Source organism: Macrobrachium rosenbergii, chromosome 43, assembly GCF_040412425.1.
Source record: "Macrobrachium rosenbergii isolate ZJJX-2024 chromosome 43, ASM4041242v1, whole genome shotgun sequence".
NCBI lineage: Eukaryota > Metazoa > Arthropoda > Malacostraca > Decapoda > Palaemonidae > Macrobrachium > Macrobrachium rosenbergii.
This window is the reverse complement of record NC_089783.1, coordinates 24,814,125-24,835,478: the sequence shown is the minus strand read 5'-3', so window position 1 is coordinate 24,835,478 and position 21,354 is coordinate 24,814,125. Positions and strand designations below refer to the sequence as shown.

The window sequence follows — 21,354 nt, the reverse complement described above, 5'->3', positions numbered from 1 at the left end:
TGCCCTATCGCCCTCCACCCTTCTTCTTATCCTTGCCCCCTTCCTAACACAGGAGGGGGCTGAAAGGGATGCCACTACTCACCTTTCGTTACTGGGGCAGAAGTTTGGGTAACTCTATGAGGGGCCAGGGAAGTTTGGGACTTCCTCTGACCCAATGAGGAAGGGCCAGCCTGACCTAAAGGTTGGGCTGCAGTGCCACATGAAGACCCAGAGGTCTTGGTCACTGCTCGGTGAACAAGCTAGTCATTGTACTCGGCACACAGCCTATCCATCGTGGCCTCCACTTTTCCTCTAGCAAAGAGGGAGGTGAAACCCAGTACAGGTACTGGTCTGTTCCTCAGTGCCACTGCTAACTCAGACCCAATAAACCTAGAGATTTGAGACAACACAGCGTCTCGCCTCTTCAGGAATAGGTTCGCCCACAGGTTTGCCATCTGGTGGGCTAGTTAGGTAATAGCCCTACCTCGAGACATCAGTCTCCTAAATGCAGTGACTTCTTCAGGTTCATGAGAACCTGAAGAGGAGGAAGTGATCTTGGCCACTGACAACAACCAGAGATCTGTCCATAAGACTGTCTGGAATGCTGCCAGGGAAGTCGATTCCAGCGCTGCTGCCTCCACTTGCGAGAGGGAGAACCCCCTCTGCACAGAGTCACTCCAGTGACAGACCAGGACACAGACAAGCCAAGTCCAGGTCAACCTGTTTAATCGGCAGTGGCCTCTCTGAGGGAATATAGTATTTCCTCTGGCAAGCTAGAGGTAGAGGATGCATCTTGCAAGAGCAGCTAGACCAAAGAGAATTCTCTTGCCCAGAAACTGGAGAATTCACTTAGTAACAAGCCTTGACCAAGGCAAGCCCATCCAGACCCTGGGTTCCTTCTGGGATACCCAAAAAGACTTGATGGCTGGTAAACGGTCAGCAGGAAAAGACAAGGTACTATATCTTCCTCAAGTTCACTATAATGCTGTATCATACCAACGATCTCCAAAAACTGCCTCAGTAACTCCGGGATGTCCGAGTCCTGGGGCATAGAACCCTCAGGTCCCTCCAGGTCCCAGTCCTCCTAAGACACTCTTTCTGCAGGAGAGGGATGCACAGCAAATCCCCCTGGCAATCCCTCAACCACTTGAGGACTGATCCAGGAACAAACACTTCTGTGGACAGACCTCTGATCTTCTCAGTCCTGTGGAGATAATATCTAAGGGCTCTCACAAGACAAAGATATCTTTCCTCTTCCTCTGGGCCTAAAATCTCCATCAAGTTCGTTACTGTAAAGTAGCGGGGCCAGGGTTTTGAGGGTATTTTGTTTTTTTTTGCAAGAAAACCCAAAGTTAGCGTGCAAACTGTGTCACCCTGGGAGAAACCCACCCTTTTGTCCAAGGCATGGAGTCCTCTTAGCTGTTGCTAGAGCCAAAAGAAACAGCATCTTCCTAGTTAAATCTCTGAGGGACATTGAGCAAAGAAGTTGAAACGCGGCCCTGAAATCTATTTAAGAATTACATCAAGGCTCAAAGAAACTGTAGATTGTGTTTTAGGTTTCAAGAGTCAAAAGATTTAATGAGGTCTGTGATGTCCTGGCTTGAGGCAAGGTCCAGACCCTTGTGGCAAAAACCGAGCTGAGCATAGCTCTATAACCTCTGATGGTAGAAAAAGAGAGGCCTCTGGAGGATCTTAAATACAGGAGAAAGTCTGCTGGCTGCTTCATAGGTGTCTTAGAAGTTTGACGACAGTCGAAACCCTGTCTGGGCCAGAGTGGACAGGTTTTGATGAAAACTCCTGAAATGAGGCTGTCTGAGCAGCTCTGGAATGGTGGGAAGGAGCCTTGGATAGTCCACCAGAAGGGCAAGGAGATCTGTATACTACTCCTTCTAGGGCCAGAACGGAGCGATGAGGGTCATTCTGGCATTCAGGTGAGATTGAAGCTTGTTTAGTACTTCCCTGATTAGACTGAACGGGAGAAATGTGTACAAGTCCAGATCGGACCAGTCCTGCAGAAGGGAATTTGTCGCCCATGCTAGAGGGTCCGGAAAAATGGAGCAGAACAGAGGACGGCAGTGATTCTTGGATGTGGCGAAGAGGCCCAGGGATGGTGTCCCCCACAGCTTCCACAAATCTGCTCATACTCGAAGATCCAGAGCCCACTCTGTGGGAAGGATTTGGTGGCGTCGACTTAACCTAACTGCCAACACATTGAGTTTTCCTTGGATGAATCGGGTGATTAACTTTGCTCCTATCCGGTCCGTCCAAAGGAGTGACTTCGTGGATTCGAAGAGCGAATGTGAGTGTGTTCCCCCTTGATGACTGATGTAGATTAAGGCTGTGGTATTGTCTGAATGAACTGCTATCACTTTGCCTCAGACTTCTTCCTGAAAGTGTCCGAGACCCAAATGAATCGTTTTTAACTCCTTGTTGTTCATATGGAGAGTGCTCTCCTCCCGAGACAAAGTTCCTGACGCTTCTCTGTCTCTTAGATGGCCCCCCCAACTTGTGTCTGATGCGTCGAAGTAGTTTAGGACTGGGTTTAGAGGAAGCAGATACCTCCCCTCTACATATCTGCCCACGTACTTCCACCACTGTAGGTCTTCACTGATCTCTGTTGAGATCGGAAAGACAAAAGAGTCTGGCTGTGTATTCCTGTACCATTTTTTCTTCAGGAATAATTGTAGACGTCATAGATGTAGTCTTCCCAGCCTGATGAATTGCTCTATTGAAGACAACGAGCCAAGTAGACTCATCCACTCGTTGGCTGAACAATTCTTTACAGTAAGGAAATGATTCACTGCTTTCAGGCATGACTCTTATCCAGTAAGGAAATGATTCACTGCTTTCAGGCATGACTCTTATCCTTCTGACGGACGGAAAAGCCTATGTGAATCCCCAAATGGAAAATCCTCTGAGATGGGGTCAGTTGAGATTTCTGAAGATTTACTAGCAGTCCTAAGTCTTGGGTTAAAAGTAAGGTTTTCTGAAGGTCCTCCATACATTGTAGCTCCGTGGGCAAATGAATCAGCCTATTAAGTGCAACCACTTTGCCAGGGGGGGCGAGAACTCTCGTAACCTGCGGTGCTGTCGACAGGCCAAAACACAGTGCTCTGAATTGAAATACCCTGTTCTTGTACACAAACCTAAAAAACTTACTTGATGCCGGATGAATTGGAATGTGAAAACATACGTCTTGCATATCTAGGGAGATCATCCAATCCCCCCAACGGATGGACACAATAACTGACTGGTCTGTCTCCATCTGGAAAATCTTGTTTTCTCAATGAAAACATTCAGGGAGCTAACATTGAGGACCGGTCTCCATCCTCCCGTTGACTTGGGGACCACAAACAGCCGATTGTAGAACCCCATCGACGTGATGTTCGCTGCTACTTCTATCACCTCTTTTTTGAGAAGTGCCAAGACTTCCTCTGACAGAGCTAAAGATTTCTCAAAACCTGCAGAATATGCGGTCAAGGTGATCGGTATGTTGACTAGGGGTGGCTTTTTCTTGAAAGGAATTGAGTACCCTTCCCTCAGTACTTCTACAATTCACAGTTCCACCCCTTTGGCGCTCCAACTCTCCTAAAACAGTTGGAGCCTGGCACCCACGGGTGCATGGAGGACTCCATCATCACTTCTTCGATGCAGGTTTAGAAGATGATTTCTTAATGGCTCGGGAGGAGAAATGGACTCCAGCCTGAGGTCTAGACAGAGAGCGTTGTTTTCCTCCTCGAAAGGGCTGTCTCTGAAGGGGTGAGGACGACCTAGCAACTGGATTGGGCCAAAAGGTCATGGGTAGATTTCTTCTGCAGTTCAAGAGAAACTTCATTTGCCACTGCTTGCAGGAAAAGGTGATGGCGATCAAGGGGAGGGGAAAAGAAGTGCTGACCTCTGAGAGGCAGTAACACTTTCGGAGGTGAAAGAACACCAGAGCTCTCTTTTCTTTAAAATTCCCATACTGAAAAGGGAGGCCAATTCCTGGGAAGCATCTCTAATAGCTCTGTCCGTGCAGTAGATCACGCTGAGCCAATCTGAGGAACAATCTTTGGAGAGTGGAGAAAAATCCTGGATCTTCTTGGCTACTACCCCAACTGACCAGTCAAGGAAACTTAGCACCTCCAAAGACTTGAAGAGATTCGTCAATAAGTGATCCATTTCCGTCCCGGAAAACATCACTTTAGCAGCAGCGAAAGCAAACCTTCGTGCGGAATCTATCAGCGCAGAGAAGTCCCTCTGGGAGGAGGCAGCCACTCCCAGAGGGGGAGCTTCTCCGGTAGAATAAGACTGGTAACGTCTCTTAGATAGGTGCGACGGGGAATGCTGAACAAGGATTTTCTCTTGAATCCTCTTCTCTGAAAGCCCACATCTTCAAGAGCCTTCCTTGCAGACGAAGATAAAACCATCCGCAGCAGTCAGGAGAATTCAGACGGGTTATTCATTAAAAAGGTTGACTGTGGCGCCAAAGGAGCCTCGAGTGAGAAGTAATCTGGAAATGCCACAAGGAAAAACTTCAAGAGAGCAACATATGCTGACGGAGAATAATCTTGAACTGTTTCCTCTTCTTCCGACGACAACAGCAAAGTCAAAGGGTCCGTGGAAGTCTTCAATGGAAGAGGTTTCTTCAAAAGGTCTAAAATACTATTCAGATGATGCTGAATTGGTTTCAGAGAAGGGTCTAACTCCTTTTGTGTCACAGAAGCAGCTTGATGAGAAGGCATTAGCGCTGCGTGTATCAACAGTTGCGCTAAGTGGACAGCAGGAGCTGGGCCCAGCGGATGGGCACTTGGGCGTTAATGGGAGCTCATGGGATAACAGACAATCGGAGCCAAACAATGCTCAAGGAGATAGCTGAGTGGGAGTAAGCTGCTCGGGGCTATCCCAGAAGCTCCAAGAAGCTTGGGGATTCGGGGAGGTTATTTCAGTCTTGTGCAAGGGAGAGGAGATTGTTCCTGAGCAGAAGAATGCCTCTTTAAGGGGCAAGACTTCTTTAAGAAATGCCACTGGCACCTCGAATCAGGGCTACGAGTTCCTGGGCTCGAGGAGAGACGGTGGGCATCTCAGATGTCTCTCCAATGGCCTTCTGACGCAGCCTGGGAAACAACAGGCTCGACTGAGGGGGCGACAACCTGTGTATAGCTCCCGCCAACTTCCCTTGGGCCTCCAGTATACCTCCTCCCAGGTTTAGGGGAGTCTGGCAGCAACCTTTGCCTAGGAGAGTCGGCAGGACGGGTAGCCACCTCCTCCACAATCACTTCACTGGGACTTTTATCACTAAATTTATTCATCAAAAAGTGCTCTGATTCACCGAGTTGTGTCACTGTACTTACCATCAGACCAAAATTCTGGTCAAACTTGCTCTTAAGACTGGTGAAGTGATCTGGTTCAGGAGCGAGGAGCCAGATGTGGGAGGAATGGGAGGGCTCGGAGCAAAAGATACATTAGAAACAGGAGAGGTAAAAGAGGGTACATCCATACTCATCAGTTTGGGAGTTGAGCTAATATCTAAACCTTTACTATTGGCTCTAGAGGCTGCTTTCCTCTTTTTATCTCTTTCTAGCTTAGAAAGATGCGAAGCTAAGTTTTCCATGTCTTCTCATCCCAACCTACTCACTCGTTACAAGTTAGATTGATCAAACAGCCTGACCTCTGCAAGAAGAACAAATGGTATGAGTGTCATATGAAGCTTTTGTTAACCTGGTATTGCAGCCTTTGCTGCAGTACCAAAAACTGGATGAGCTAGAGTCTGACACAATCAAAAACTAGACAAAAAGTTACAAAAGTTAATACTCACTGAGAAAAACACATTCCTGAAGGACAATTAGCCTAACAGTGATCTTCATAAGCAACTACAGAACTATGCAAAAGCCGATCGGCAAATCTTGTTAAAAGAAAAAAGCTGGTTGACACAAAAATCACAGAGTAATCAAAATTGGACAGAAGTCAAAATCAGTTGATAAACAACAAAAAACTAGTGCTGAAGGCAATCAATTACAATACTTCACTGAAAATGGAAGCTAACAAGACGAATTCCAAAAAACCAAGCTGCATTCCAACAACTGTGTGAACTCTAGGACAGCAGAAAACAAACTGAACCATCTTTCAAGGGTTGCTCCTCTCCTTCCCAGAGAGTTGGTACAGTACTGGTGAGCAAAACAGAGGGAGTCAATGATTTCTGAAAGTGGCAAAGAGGTCTAGAATAGGTGTCCCCCAAAGTTTCCATAAATCTCGGCACACTTGATGATCCAAAGTCCATTCTGTGGGAAGAACCTGCTTCTGGCGACTCAATTCGTCTGCCAGAACGTTTAACTTCCCTTGGATGAATCGAGTCAGAAGAGATGTTCGGATTTGATCCGTCCAAAGAAGCTCCCTTGCTATCTCGTAAATGGAGAAAGTATGTTCCCCCTTGATTATGTGGGACAGTAGAGTTGTGCTGTCTGAATGGACCACTACTGTCTTCCCGCAAACTTCCATGCTGAAAACTGAAGTCCCAGGTGCATTGCTTTCAGTTCTTTGGCATTTATATGACATTCTCTCTGTTTGGCGACCATGTCCCAGAAACTTCCTTGTTCCCAAGAAGAGCTCCCCAACCTAGGTCCGATGCTTTGGAGTAAAGGTCTAGGTTGGGGCTCAGCGGAAAAAGAGACTTCCCTTCCGCTAGTCTTCCTTCTACACTACACCAGAGCAGGTCTTCCTTGATCTCGGGGGAGGTATGAAACTTGAAGATGTCTGGAAAAACCTAACTGTCCCAGCTGACCCTTAAGTAAAATTGCAGGGTCTCATGTGAAGTCTGCCTAGGTGAATGAACTGCTCCATAGACGATAAAGTTCCCAGAAGGCTCATCTCTCTTTGGAGCAGTGATCGAGGTTGAGGAACTTGTTTACTGTCTTCAGACAAGACTCCACTCTTTTCGGGGAAGAAGCCTGAAAACTCCGAGAGTTAATCAACATCCATAAATAGAGAATCTGTTGAGCAGGAATCAGACGGAACTTCTGAAAGTTGACTGTCAATCCAAGGTACTGCGCTAAGGTGGGAGTTCGTTGAAGGTCCTCTAAACACTTCTCCCTCAATTGGGCTCGAAGGAGCCAATCGTCGAGGTATAGGGAGATCTTGATAACCACCAAAAGAAGCCATTTGGCAAGGGGAGCAAGAACTCTGGTAAATACTTGTGTTGCCGTCAAAAACCCAAAACATAGGGCGCAGAACTGAGACTTTGTTCCCATACATAAACCTTAAATACTTTCTCGATTCCTAGTGTATTTGAATGTGAAAATATGCATCCTGCATGCCTACTGATGTCACTACTCTCCCTGGCGAATGGATGACAGGACAGTACGGTGTGTCTCCATTCTGAAGTTTGTCTGCTGAATGAAGACGTTCAGGGCGCCGACGTTTAAAACGAGTCTCCAGCCCCCTGACACCTTTGGCACCACAAAGAGATGATTGTAGAACCCTGGGGAATTCTCGTTCTCAACTGTCTCTATCGCCAGTCTCTCCTTCCTCCCCTTGCTAGAGGAAGAAGCAGAATTGCTTCTATGATTCTAGAAGAAACATACAACAGGTGCTTGATATGTTGTCTTGCTGCATCAGACGCCAGATCCAGCAAGTACTGGTTCGAGTCCTATTCTCATCCCGAAGGATAAGTAGGAAGACGAGGAAGGAGGAGGAGAAGAGGCCAGTCACTCTCGGTATCCTCCTCACTTCCAAAACCAACAACTTAGTGAGATGCTACTAGTCCTTTTGAAGGAGCCAGTTAAGAAAAACACAACTTGTTGGGCAGCCACCACAGGACTGAGGAAAAAAGGTTCAGGGCCTGTCGGCAAGACCACAGGAAGAAGACAAGAGGACAAGAGGGTGGTCTATTAGACCACATCTTGCTTCCAGACCGGCAGAAACTTCCAAAATGCAAAGGATGGACCAAGCCATTGACTTCGTGAGCTCTCAGGTGGAAAGTACCGGTATCGTCATCACCAGCTGCCAAGTACCTCCTTAGATTGCTTCACGCAACCAGGAGAAAGATGTGTCCTTAGACACTTCTTCCTTGGGAGAGATAGCACTAGAGAAAACGCCGACAACATCCAGGTTAGGAATGTTGAGCCTTTTGAAAAGTACCACAGCTCCCTAATAGGACAAGGTAACGATTGATCTGGATCATCGATACAAAGTCCATGAAAATGAGGAACAAGGAGGACTTGAACCCGACAATAGATGCGAATGGATTCGGAGTCCACTTACGACATCTGAGAGGGAGTCGAGGTATTGATCCCCTTCACCTCTTCTTCCATCTTCTATGCCAAGACCAATGAGATGAGAGATGGTCCTAAGAGGCACATCTCTGTCTGACAACTCGTAAGGGTGCATGCACAGCACTGGACAAGAACCCTAAACGAGAGTCACATGCCACCCACGGAACAGTTCCCTGGGACAGCAAGACCAAAGAAGCTTCTTGTCCGTAGCTAAATCTCGACTAAGGAGAAAAAGGCTACTTCAGATAGAAGACTATGTTGCAAGGGCCTATGTTCTTCACAAATGAAAGGAAGAGAAGCAACCCTTGGCGGGGAAGACGAGGAAGTCCAGACTTGAAGAGCGACCCTGACACAAGAAGAAGTTCCATCAACGACACCAACCAGTGAAGACGGATCCAGTCCCTGGGACAGTGTTGCAGAGGACTTCAAGAGATATCCAGCTATATCTGTTGCCGCTCGGTGAGAAAGCCTATGCTTGCAAGGGAAGCTGGAAGGTCTCCCAGTCCTGAACGCACAGGGATGTACTGCCTGAAGAACTGCTTCTTTGCGTAGCTGCTACATGAGGTTGGGTTAAGCAAAACTCTTCTCGATGCCTTGGAAGCAGAGCTATCAGGTCAGGCAAAAGGCAAAGTCTTCCAGCATTTGTCTGTAACTCGGGGTGAGCAATGCTTGTGAACCTCTAGCGAAACAGACAAATACAGAGGGAAAAACGTAGATATCAATTTTTCCCAAAAAGACAGCATGCCTCACTGTAGCAGCCCCTGGGTCTGGTATGAAGGAGCGAGAAAACTACCAACTTTGTTGTGCAGGGAGGCAACACAAAAGACGGTAGGATCTCTCAGTCGAACAGTCTCTTTGTGAATCTTTGTGAGGAAAAGAGTGAAGAGCATGTTCTGTCACGATCACTCAAACCCGAGGCCGAGCTCGCCTACCAATACATCTCCACCGGGAATGTGTCTGGCTAACTGAGCTATCGAGTGCGCTATACAACACTTGAATACCTGCAAATGTCGACAGATGAAACAGGAGGAAAAACTGATTCCCTCTTGTTTGTCGACATAAGCCACTACTGTGGTTTTGTTGTTCAACGAAACCACTGAGTGTCGCTAAACTCATCCTGAATTCTTGGAAGGCCAAAAGGCTGCCCTGAGTTCTGGATGTTGATGAGAGCGTACTAATCGCCTCAGTCACACACCTTCAAGTTGAAGTCTTACAGGTTTGCGCCTATTCCTCCATCGGTGAATCTGGAAGTACTGTAGACACAAGATGTGAGGGGAATATGCAAGCATGTTCGAAGGTTCTTTCAATCAAGCATTAGCCTAACTCTTTCCTCATACTTCGAAGAGGAAAGAAGGATGGATTAATGGAAGCAGACCTCCTTCATTCTTTACCATGGGGAAGCTTCTGCAAGGTGACAGGATATCAAGATGATTAACTCTATCCAGGCTGGCATTTCACGAATCAGGAGCAGGGGAGAGGAAGAGGGATGGAAGTTTGATGAAAAGAATTGCTGAGACCCAAGGGAAATAAGATACTTCTGAAGGAATCCATTCCCAGGTCTCAGCAGTGTCACTGCCAGGTCCAGAGACTCGATAAGTATCATTTCATCCAGGCATCTGCAGTAGAACTTCTTCCCGATCAATACTTCTTTCTCTGTCCCCTTCTTCCCTCCTCCCTTATGGAAAAGAGGGTGAAAAGAGACACAGTTATGCACACTTTCCCAGAAGGGAAGAAGAGGGCTAAGTGTTCCACGATCTTCTTCCGAAGCCTGGAACTTCTCAAGAGTTGAGGGGGCTGGCTTGAACTCAAGGTCAAGCCGAGATGACTAAGACCCAAAGGTCTTGACCATTGTCCAAAGGACAAGGCAGTTCCCTGGTCCGAACCTTGATTGCCGCAGTATCTGGCAAATCTCTGAAAGAGAAAGGCAGAACCAAGTAAAGGTTCATTCCTAAGGGTCGAGCCAACTCGAGACTTACAAAACCGGAGATCCGAATTAGGACAAAGTCCTTCTTCTTGGCACCAGAATTACCCACCAATTGCTGATTGGTATAGGAAGACCCACCCCCGGACAGAAGCAGTCTCCAGAAGGCAGGGTTCTTTCCAGGAATGGTCGTACCCGAAGAGAGAAAGCCTAAAAGTGATGGATCGTGGTTCTATCAGGAGACTGCCTGGAGGAAACCAGCAGGTGCCCTCCAAAATCGCCGCCTCTCGTTGTAGAAGAGAATACCCTTCACAGCAAGGAGAAGCAGAGAGAACCCAGTCCAGGTGAGGCAGAGTCAGAGCAACCTGCAGTCGGCAAGACCCTCTGAGGCAAGGAGAATTCGTACTCTGTCGAAAGAATAATATTCTTCTGGTTGAGAAAGCTCTCGCAAGCAAGGACCCTGGCAGCCCCCGAAACTCTCCACCCCTCAGGAACTGCAAGGCTTGCGAGGGATGAAGATTATTCATTGGGGGAGACGTGGTCCTGTCTCAGGAATCCTCTCACTGACGAATTGGTGTTAAGTTCTCCGAGAAACAAGGGCAATAGAAACTTGAAGAGGAAGACCCTCGCTGCTTCTGAAGCGTGAAACTCCTATACCTCTCTCCTTGGAGGGAGACCTTGACAGATCCTGAGAATCCCTCCTTGGCTACCTCGTTGCACTACGAGACAATCGGGGGACCGACACCCAAAGCACACCAAGCAGCCAAACTCTGAAGACAAATTCGTCGGAGCTCCCTCTGTCCGTCTCGCACCTCTCGGAACAACCGAGAGGAAAAGAGAACAGGTGAGGAGAAAGAGTACCCCTACCTGCCCTGCCAGTAAGACCAACAGGACAGGTGGACTGTGAGTGATGATCAACTGAAGGAGATTATTGCCACACGGGGGAAGAAGAGCGCTTGTGCCGTGGCAAAGTGCTTTCCTGGGAAGAGCATAAAGTTCACTTGAACAGAACCGAGGGCCCGATTCGGAAAAACAGAGTGGGGCCGAGCCAAGCTGCACTGAACAGAGCTGATCATGCGAATGGGTGGTATGTAGTGGAATGGGAGGCAGGCGGGGTGAGCCGAGGCGAGCCAGTCTCGCAAACGAGACCAGGGGCTGGGCGGGGCTGGCAAGTTTGAGCCGATCGTGCAAACACAATCGAACTGGACAGGGCGGAACTCGCCTGCCATGAACTAGCATTAGTTTCCCAAACTATAAACTCCTTTGAGGCTGAGGCCCCTTGACAAGAAGGTTTAAAGGGGAATTCTGTACCTGCTGTCCTGCATGCTCAAACACTAAGGTTCAAGACACAAGGATGAAACCCGGCCAAGCAACTGAAGCATCTGGCGGGCAGTATCAAGACACCTGGAGCTCGTGGGCAGTATCAAGACACCTGGTGTCTCGGCACCGCGACACCTGGTGTCTCGGCACCGCGACGCCTGGCATCTCGGCACCGCGACACCTGGCATCTCAGCACCGCGACACCTGGTGTCTCAGTACTGCAACACCTGGCGTCTCAGTACTGCAACACCTGGCGTCTCGGCACTGAGATAACTGGCGTCTCGAAACTGAGACACCTGGCATCTCGGCACCAAGACACCTGGGTGTCTCAGCACTTTCTCTCGTCCCATGCCTCTTGTCAAGAGAGCGCTCATGATTCACAGAATTCGAGTGACCTTTGAGACTCCTAAAAATGGGGAGTGGCTGCTTTTGGTTTCCTAAGAAATCGAAGAGCCAGGCACAGAACCAGTCTTAGACGCAGATTTCAAAGACTGGCAACCAGGGCATGACCTCGAGGGGGAGTCCTCACCCCAGGAGAGGCAGCCAGAATGGGAAGCTTGCCGGGAGGGAGAAACGATCCCAACGGATTAGCCACCTCAGACGATGTCTTGGCGGGCTTCCTTCAGTACTGTCTCCTCCCCTCAAACTTCGCCCACTGCTCGGCAAACCAGGAACACTCAGAGCACGGAGAATTGCGAGAACACTCATGTCCTCTGCAGGTGGGGCAAAGGGCATGTGGGTCCACATCTACACGTGAGCCGAAGCTATTGCACTTCTTCCCTCCCACCCCAGGACATACACGCTGGGGAAAGATGGCTTACAGGGTTTATCAACATTTATAATGATAGCAGTAGGAAAAACAAGAAAGATCCCACCGGGAAAACAGCTCAACAGCAGTCAGGGCAGAGAGCGAGAAACTAATCTGCAGAGCATGACGGCCGAAAGCAAATTGGAATGTTTACATCCGGGCAGGGAGAATTGCGAGAACACTCATGTCCTCTGCAGGTGGGGTAAAGGGCATGTGGGTCCACATCTACACGTGAGCGGAAGCTGTTGCACTTCTTCCCTCCCACCCCAGGGCATACACGCTGGGGGAAGGAGGGCTTACGGGGTTTATCAACATTTATAATGATACCAGTAGGAAAAACAAGAAAGATCCCACCAGGAAAACAACGGTCAGGGCAGAGTGCGAGAAACTAATCTGCAGAGTATGACGGCCAAAAGCAAATTGGAATGTTTACATCCTGGCAGGCAGTACTCCCGCCTCCCGGATGGTAGTTAACTGCCTAACCACCTTGTTCGAAAGTTCAACGGCTGTTTCCAGCTCTGCTAAAAGTAATTCCTAATGTAAAGGACTGACTGTTTGTATATCGTGTCGGAACAACTGAGTATTAATTTGACAGATTCCTTAGTAAATTTTTCCTTTAATACCACAATCACTCCCATGAGTGCCGTGTTTGGGGTAAAATTTTACTTCGTCGTTATTGGATTTTGGACTTGAAAATATAATTTTCCTATGTTTTAATATGTGCTTTTAATGATTTTGACATTTGTTTCATTAGCAAATAACAAATCATATCTAACCTAACCTAGGGTACCAGGTTCTTACCCTAGTGCACATCAGCATGAAAACATTCCATTAACTTGACTTAATCTGAATTAGAGGTATCAATGGGATTAAGGTTCTTGTATTTCAATCATTTAGTGTTTCCTCTCACCCAAATCTCCACTTTGGTCCCCCAAATGGCAGGATATAAAGGTGGGGTCATCTACCTCTAGACATTATATGGGCAGCTCAAGGAGCAAGAGCTGGTGCTAGCACAAGGCTGGCTTAATCTCAAACAACAGTATCTAAAAGTTCTCATTTGCTAACAAAATTAATGTGAAAACTTTCAAAACGCATTAAAACATGGGAAAATTATATTTTCAAGTCCAAAATGCAATAATGATTTAAAGTAAAATACCATGCAATGACTGATTTTATTATGATTTTCATATAAAGCATAGGGTATTAAAGAGACTGGCAGAACTATAGAACACCTCCGCATTGGGTATTACTTGGAAATTGACTTTTTCTACAGTATTTTGGTTGCTTATCAAGAATTTACCATTATTTTTTGGCAGTCGACTGTAATTAACCTCAGAACTGATGTGTTAATGTAAGCTGGCCATCCTCAAATAATATCATGTAGGATATGTGCAGTGTTACAGGGGAACTTTTGGTAAAAAGTGGAGTTTCCTTCAGCGGGGGCCCACACCCTGGCTAAGCAACAAGGCCTACTAGGTTTGGTTAGGTTAGGGTATGTTAGGTTAGTATAGTTTCATTTATAATAGGTTTCCTTAGCCAATCCATTCTTGAACATATGGCTCCCTAATGACTTGCGTATGCACAGAACAATTTCATCCCCAACCCAAAACCCCACGTTCCTACATGGTCCCCAACCATGTTGGATAAAGATAGGCTATGAGGTTAATAATAACTGACCAACAATACACAACACCACCTCCTTCATCAGTAACACTAAAAGGGTAATTCTATATATTAGCTCTGTGCCTGTTTTTACCTTTTCAACTGGTTTTTTCTACACTTATAGAGGTTCTGATACTGGCGGTGCATCTGTTTGTTGTCGGCCAAATGGAATGTCCCTTGCCGTGTTTAGTACTGGCCCAGGGGGTGTTTGGTACCCATACTTTAACAAGTTATTTCACTTGCCGGACGGGATATGAACCGTTCGAAACAGATGTACCCGTGCTCTGTCTTGTGAAGATCGCGTATGGAAACCCCTTTTTGGATGGACTTCTGGGGTTAATTATAGGTTAATTACACTCGAGTGCCAAAAATTAAAGGTAAATTCATAATTAGCAACCAAAAATCTATAGAAAAAGTCAAGTTATAGTGCCGTCGCCAATGCAGAGCTACTATATAGTTCTAGCTACTATATAGTTCTACCACTAAAAGTATAGGAAAAATCAATTTCCAAAGTAACAGTCCGCGCAGAGCTGCTCTATAGCGTAGTTTAACCGAGAGACTCAAGAGCACAGAATAAAAACTTCAATAGGATATCGAGTTGTAGTATTAGGCTAGAGCAGAGTAAAATGGCTTTCTTTTAGGCCTTGGACTAGCATTATGAAAAAATTTTATAGCCTGGTCTATCACCGGTCTCTAGACAGCAATAGGCTAAAAGAAGGCTTAACTTATTCCGTCATGCCTTATGTTTATTTTATTTGCGTAATGCCAGCCCGAGAGAGCCAAGGCTAAGGTATATCATTAGGAATGCTGTCGTTATCCTTACCTATTTTACAACACACCTGTTCTACACTTGATACAAAAATGCTTTAAATGCAGCCTCAATAAATCTATTCATCTTTTAAATGTCTCGTCGAAAGCTACGCTAAAACCAAGACTAAAGTTAGACCGTAAGTTTGATCATTAAGATGATACTGGCTAAAGCAACACATGTCGTACAACTTACCCTTAGCTTCAAACACCTGTTGTGTTCACCCGCGCAATAGTTACACGATAATCGCACTTGGAATAACTACCCTGTCAAACAACTACGAATATGTGTTAATCACTCTCCATGACACAGCGAGAAGTTCAAACTATGGGCACCTAAACTTACAGCACTGTGACAAGCGTAGGAGTAAATAAAAAAAATATCCGAATCTAGTAACACTTAGCGCGTTCTTAAGTGGTTAACCAGGGGTTTAGGCTCTCACGGGATACAATCGGCTGTTCAGTATGTTCCATTCCCTCGATAGAGACGTTATGCAGCAGTATTCTTGTAATACATATTATCTTAAGTCCTCTTATAATACCAGTTAAAAGTGTTTTAAAATATGCATTAGAACAATCAAACAGCAGTTTACACTTACACATATAAAAATGTCAGACAACTGTCCACGGGAAACCGACGCTAGGGTCACTACAGTCTTTTGGACGGCGCGAACATTTCCAAAACAAACTGACAAGAAACGCAACCCCACTCGAGTTGCCAACTTACCATAATAAAAGTTGATTCGCCGGGTCCGGTTTGATGGGGTTTGGGTGGTCCCCCAAACGAAGCAGGACCCAGAAACAATAATGAGGAAGAGTTTTCATGCAGCGAGTAATTGGTGCTATAAGCAGACACCAGGTAATTTTCAGTATACTGGATTCTCTTACCGTGCATTAGCAATGCTTGCGGTGGTTCCATAGAACAGATAAGTAAATACTGAACCCTTATACATTCTTCAATTTTGGATGAGACACGTGTAGAAAACTTCCATAACATTGCACTGATGCAGAAGAATCATAGACCGACACAGAGGCTCATCAGTAATGCGTCAAACCTACTACACATTGCACGCACTCTCTAGCTTCCAAAATATCAAGGCACTTCTTGTACAACTCCACTTCCAAACCTTAAATCCAGCGCTGTTTAGGTTTTCCTCTTCAACTACTCCGTAACGCTTCCGCGTAATACAGTTTGTCACCAGTTTAACTTCCTCCATTATAACCCATGGCCGATCATTTCTAAATACCTGGAGCCATCCTTTCATCAATGCTAAATTTTTCACTACTACATATCTAGATATCTTTTGTCTTTTCATTTCATCTCAATCATAATTCATGTCAACAGCATCAATATCCACACACCACTTTCATACTGAAAAGTTACCTCAACAATCCGGTCGATCATCCCAAATTTAGGTCCCATAGACATTCCGAAACTCTTAAAAAATATTGCACACAATCTGTTACCTTCATTTTTCAACTATAATGAGGTTCACCTACTCTCTCATTCTGCCATTTGCCATTATATATCAGGTCCTAAATATCTATGCAAATTGACTGCTTCCATTCTTTTACGATACCTATACGATTTATTAGTCCATCTCCTAACCTAAATCTTGCTCACATTTATTCTATTTTTCCTCTTGCAGCCGCTTCAGTCTTTCACTAGTTTCTGCAGATGTCATTAACTATCGGCAATCAGCATTGTATCGTTTGCCCACCGCCATTTCATAGAAAGAATGGGCATGGCAGGTTAGTGAAAGGTGTATAATTCAAGTGATTGCGAGAAGGAGAGCGGGACTTAGACAAGGGTTGGATAAATAGTGTGAAAGAGCTATGAAGTTTAACATGCTGCTACTGAGTCTTCTGTGAAGGTGTACGAAACTACTGATGCTATTAAAATTTTACTGAACCAGGGATGCATCCTCGATACATCAGTTAAAGTAAGAACGTTGCAGTGCGTACTGAGTTGTTTGTTCTCTGAAGCTATCCGTTATTAGGATAAATGGATTCATGTTAATAAAATATTTATAAGTATACTATATATATAGTTAAACGTGAGCATGTCGTATTTATGTTATTTATACACCGTAAGCTGGCAAAATGGATAAGGATAATTAATGCTAGGTATTTTAAACAGAAACCAGAGTATCGAAAGGGATTATATTCCTGAGACATAGATAGTCGTGAGAACGTCTACGACTCTACTGCCCCTAGACAGACGGTGGTTTCTAAAGCTTGCAGCAGAAGTAACCTGTGTTCATTCATCCCTCACTCTTGGATATATATATAATGTGTGTGCGTGTATGTTTATTTGTGGTGTATATACAATACACACACACACACACATATATAATATATATATATATATATATATATATATATATATATATATATATATATATATATATATATATATATATATATATATATATATGAATGATTATAATCACATCAACACATGGTTTGTTTATCACGTGTCAAACAGGAGAAAAATAAATAAAAATAATAGACTGGGTGTAAGTCGAAACCACTCGGGACCTACATCTAGTCTTATTTTTTCACCTGTGTGATTATACATATATATATATATATATATATATATATATATATACATATATATATATATATATATATATATATATATATATATATATATATATATATGTGTGTGTGTGTGTGTATGTGTGTGATGTGTGATTATATATATATATATATATATATATATATATATATATATATATATATATATATATATATATATATATATATATACACACACACACATATATATATATATACACACACATCTCCAAAAATATTAAGCCACATATAGCGTTTAATATTCAGTTCACTATACCCTTGGAATAACTTACATCCTAGAGGAATCAAGATTGATGCGTGTTTCGTCACCGGTAGGATATGAACCACTGACTGGTTTGGAAACAGCGATCGCTAGTGACTTTGACCTTTGAGCCATGAAGAGAAGTATAAGCTGATATTGACTCTGCAGTACATAATGCATGCCGGATTTAGGCTCTGTTCATTGAATCCGTATCATCCCATTTCCACCATCTGATATACGTGTTTGTAACAAGTGGCTAATTATGAATTTCTTTCAGATACATATTCGTAACAGAAGCCACAGCGATAATGTGCAGATATTATTGGACTGACTAAAGTTAGTAAAGGGCGTTCTTGAAATAAAAAAATCTAAATTCAGAGACACCATTAAGCGTTCTTTAAGAGAATCAGTGATTACAATATTTATCATTAGCATTCTCGCTCGTTCATATCCCATTTCGTTTAGAGTTAGCAATTCCACTTTTTCTTAGTGCAGTGCTGCTGGAACCGGACCTCACTGGGACATTCTAGTCACCCAGGCGGAAGGTAACGCGTTCATGCGGGACGACCTGCATCCTCTCCTACGTAATGACAACTGTTATGTATATTAATACATCAGTCCAGTTACGTTGCAAGCACTGGCGAGGACAAACTCAACCCGGTCAACCCATGGCGTTCTGGATTAACTTCCAGGTATTGGTCTCAATGTATATTAATGTCTAACAATCCTGGATGACGCCGGAGTCTGAATGGCCAGGTTAGGGTAGCCCTGTGAACCCTTGCATCAGCAGGGAACGTCCGTCCTGACGGAGGAAGTAAGGGCGGGTTTAAGAAAAGTATACGGCCAGTTTTGTGGGTCTTGAAAATGAGTCAAGTGAGGGTTCGAAACCCCAGGGAAAAGAATACGCATGCTAAAATGTAGGGATTGCTCGCCTATTTCCCAAGTGTGTGTATGTAGATTTTCTGAAGCAATGAAAGCATAGTTTTTCTTGATTCGGAAGAAAAAAAAAAAATGTGGTTACTTGAGCAATGGGACAATCTTAAATACAAGAAGATTTTTACTGATTTCCTGGGAATACAGGTCGTTTATGTCCGCCTCCCCCCAAAAAAAAATAAAACCACGAATTATTTAAAAAGATTTAGTTAACAAATTAGAAAAAAAAACAGCAAACGAACCTACAGTAATGGAGTCTATTGCAAAATGCCAACAGAGGCATTATTATGCTCGATCCTTTTTCACAGCGTGGCGTCCTGTTCTATGGAAGCTTAGTTGGCTTGTTAAATAACCTAATAATAATAGTAAATATAGAACATTCTAAAATTGCTGCAATCCTTCTTAATAGCGTCACATGGTTTTTGAACCTTAAGGGATAACTAACACAGGTTTAGGCCAAACTTTAGTTTTTACTTCAATAATAATTAAAATATTGAATGAGTGGAAATCTCCCTACCAAAGCACTAGTAATTCGAAGTATATTGCAAAAAATTCCAAAGCAATCCGATCCGTTGGGCACTTCAGTGAAATGGGAAATACTCTGGAGCTTTCGTTTAATGGCGTCATAAATTCTGAAGCGTTACTTTCGAAATTGTCCAAGTTATTCAAGGTCACAGCCGGGAGAAGACAATGAACTGGAAGAAAATGAGCGTCTGGAATTAATCATTTCAAAGCAACTGGCTTCTTGACAAATGGCACATTATAATATAATAATGAGCGTGGAGGATCATAAAAATGACTAATTGGCATGTTGCGTAAATCTGTACTCATTTGCTTAAAATCAAGCAAAATTTTCTGAGAGTTTCACTGATAAAAAAATTAATCAAAAGACGAGTGAAATAAAAAAAAAAATACGAGACAAAACAAAATTTCAAGAAAACTGAGAAGTCCTGTCCTTGAAATAAACACACCAAACACTAAGAGATTATTCTCATGTGCGTTAATGCACCCGCATGTCTGAGCAACTTCTGTGATTAATGACAGGGCACTTCCTTCATCAAGTCGACACTCACAAAGTTTTTATAGTGGGATTACGTAGCAAACCAAATGAAAGTGAAATGATTAAAGTAAATGCAGCACAGAAGCGATATTAAAAGACACTGTCTTCATATTATAATTTAATCTGAGGAACAGCTGTTCACTGTAGCAATAATGCTAGAAACTTAAAAACATTTTATGATTGTTAAAGCAAATTGATACCTCCACTCCCATTAGTCTGTGGATATTTAGTCATGAGAAATATCCACCAGACCGACAAAAATGCTGTCCTTAGCGTTTAAAATATTCATAATGATACAAAAATCTCCCGATCTAGGTAAACTGGACATCAAATTGAGATATATTTTTACGAAATTCAAGGCAATCCACTCAAAGCTGGTTTTTTTTGGGGGGGAGGGGATGATGATGGCAGCGGGGAAAGGGGAGTTGTTGGATGCTACAGATACCTACTGTATAGTACTATGGAACTTCCATCTCCCTCATGTTATTTTTACTGATAGTGTCACATCTGTATCTTCCAACAGGTCAGGATGTATCCAGTGCAGTACGACTTGAAATAATAATAACAGGTAATAAAGGAACTGTAAGACGGATATGTTTTTGTAGGAGTTAGTAGCCCACCCTCACCCAATTAACCTCACCACTTAAGCGTTAAATATCCTGACAGGGAATCTGAAGACCAGAGTCCTCTAGATATCACACTTTACGAGATCTGGAAAAACGATGATATTTTGGCCTTCAAATTGGTATGTGACCATGAAAAATAGGCATGACATAAAAAAATTAAGAAAACCATCACTTACCCCTAGATTTTCATCAAAATCAGAGAAAAAGAGCACTGAAATAATAATAATAATAATAATAATAATAATAATAATAATAATAATAATAATAATAATAATAATAATAATAATAATAATGTCATAGTAGCATGAGTCACTAAAATGGTGAAGAAATCCAGTGGTGTAAGTGTAAATAGATATTGGAATTTTATATACAGACGAGAGCTTTCGAGAGCCCGCTCGATTCTCCTCAATCTGACTAAAACATTACAGCAGTCACTGAAGTAAAAAGTTTTGAAAAAATAAATAACAATTTAAAACGTGTTAACAGAAGAAAACCGGTCGTAACTTGAAGATAGGCAATTTCATCGTTCAGGTAATAACACGTTTTAATTTCTTATTTATTTTTTCAAACTTTTTACTTCCATGACTTCTCTAAGGTATTAGTAAGATTGAGAAGAAAAATCGAGCAGGTTCTCGAAAGCTCTCGTTTGTATATAAATTTCCAATATATATTTACACTTCCACCACTGTGGATTTCTTCACCAATAATAATAATAATACTAGGCCTATAATTCCACACCAGATGGATATGAAATATGACTTTTGCCACGAATCTCCAGTCTCCAACTCATTATTAAATGGCCTTTGGCTGGAATTAGCTTAACACCACCAACTGACCATCTCGTCAAGAAAATTAAATTCCATTCCAAAATCAATTGCTTTTTTGCATCTGAAAAGCTACTGCACGATGCAAAAATTATCAGCAATTTGAGTTTTGTCAAAACCTGTTGCCAGTCTCAAGCTAAACATTACTACGTTATTCAAGGTAAAAAGGAGTGTTTGAGATCTATCACCTCTAAATCTTCAACTTGCTCTCACTGGCTTACCAAATATATCATATCCTCCGGATTGTGTCCCTGTCTCTGGGATACAACTTGACAATATTCCGCTGGGCATTAAATGTCTGCCACTTGATTAGGTGCACT

General features: G+C 43.6%; 1 protein-coding gene across 10 annotated transcripts in view; it reads right to left on the bottom strand.

Moving 5' to 3' along the window:
• Positions 1-15,461, bottom strand: part of LOC136828667 (ATP-binding cassette sub-family C member 5-like) — a 323,720-nt gene extending 308,259 nt beyond the window's left edge. For 6 of the 10 annotated variants that reach the window (XM_067086733.1, XM_067086731.1, XM_067086734.1 and 3 more), the window contains exon 1: positions 14,943-15,179. The gene's annotated coding sequence lies outside the window, so the exon portion shown is untranslated. Of the gene's footprint in view, positions 1-14,762; positions 14,873-14,942 lie in introns of those variants that run through there. The other 4 variants (XM_067086736.1, XM_067086729.1, XM_067086727.1 and 1 more) reach the window with 3 other exon arrangements.
• Between the last annotated feature and the right edge of the window lie 5,893 nt (positions 15,462-21,354).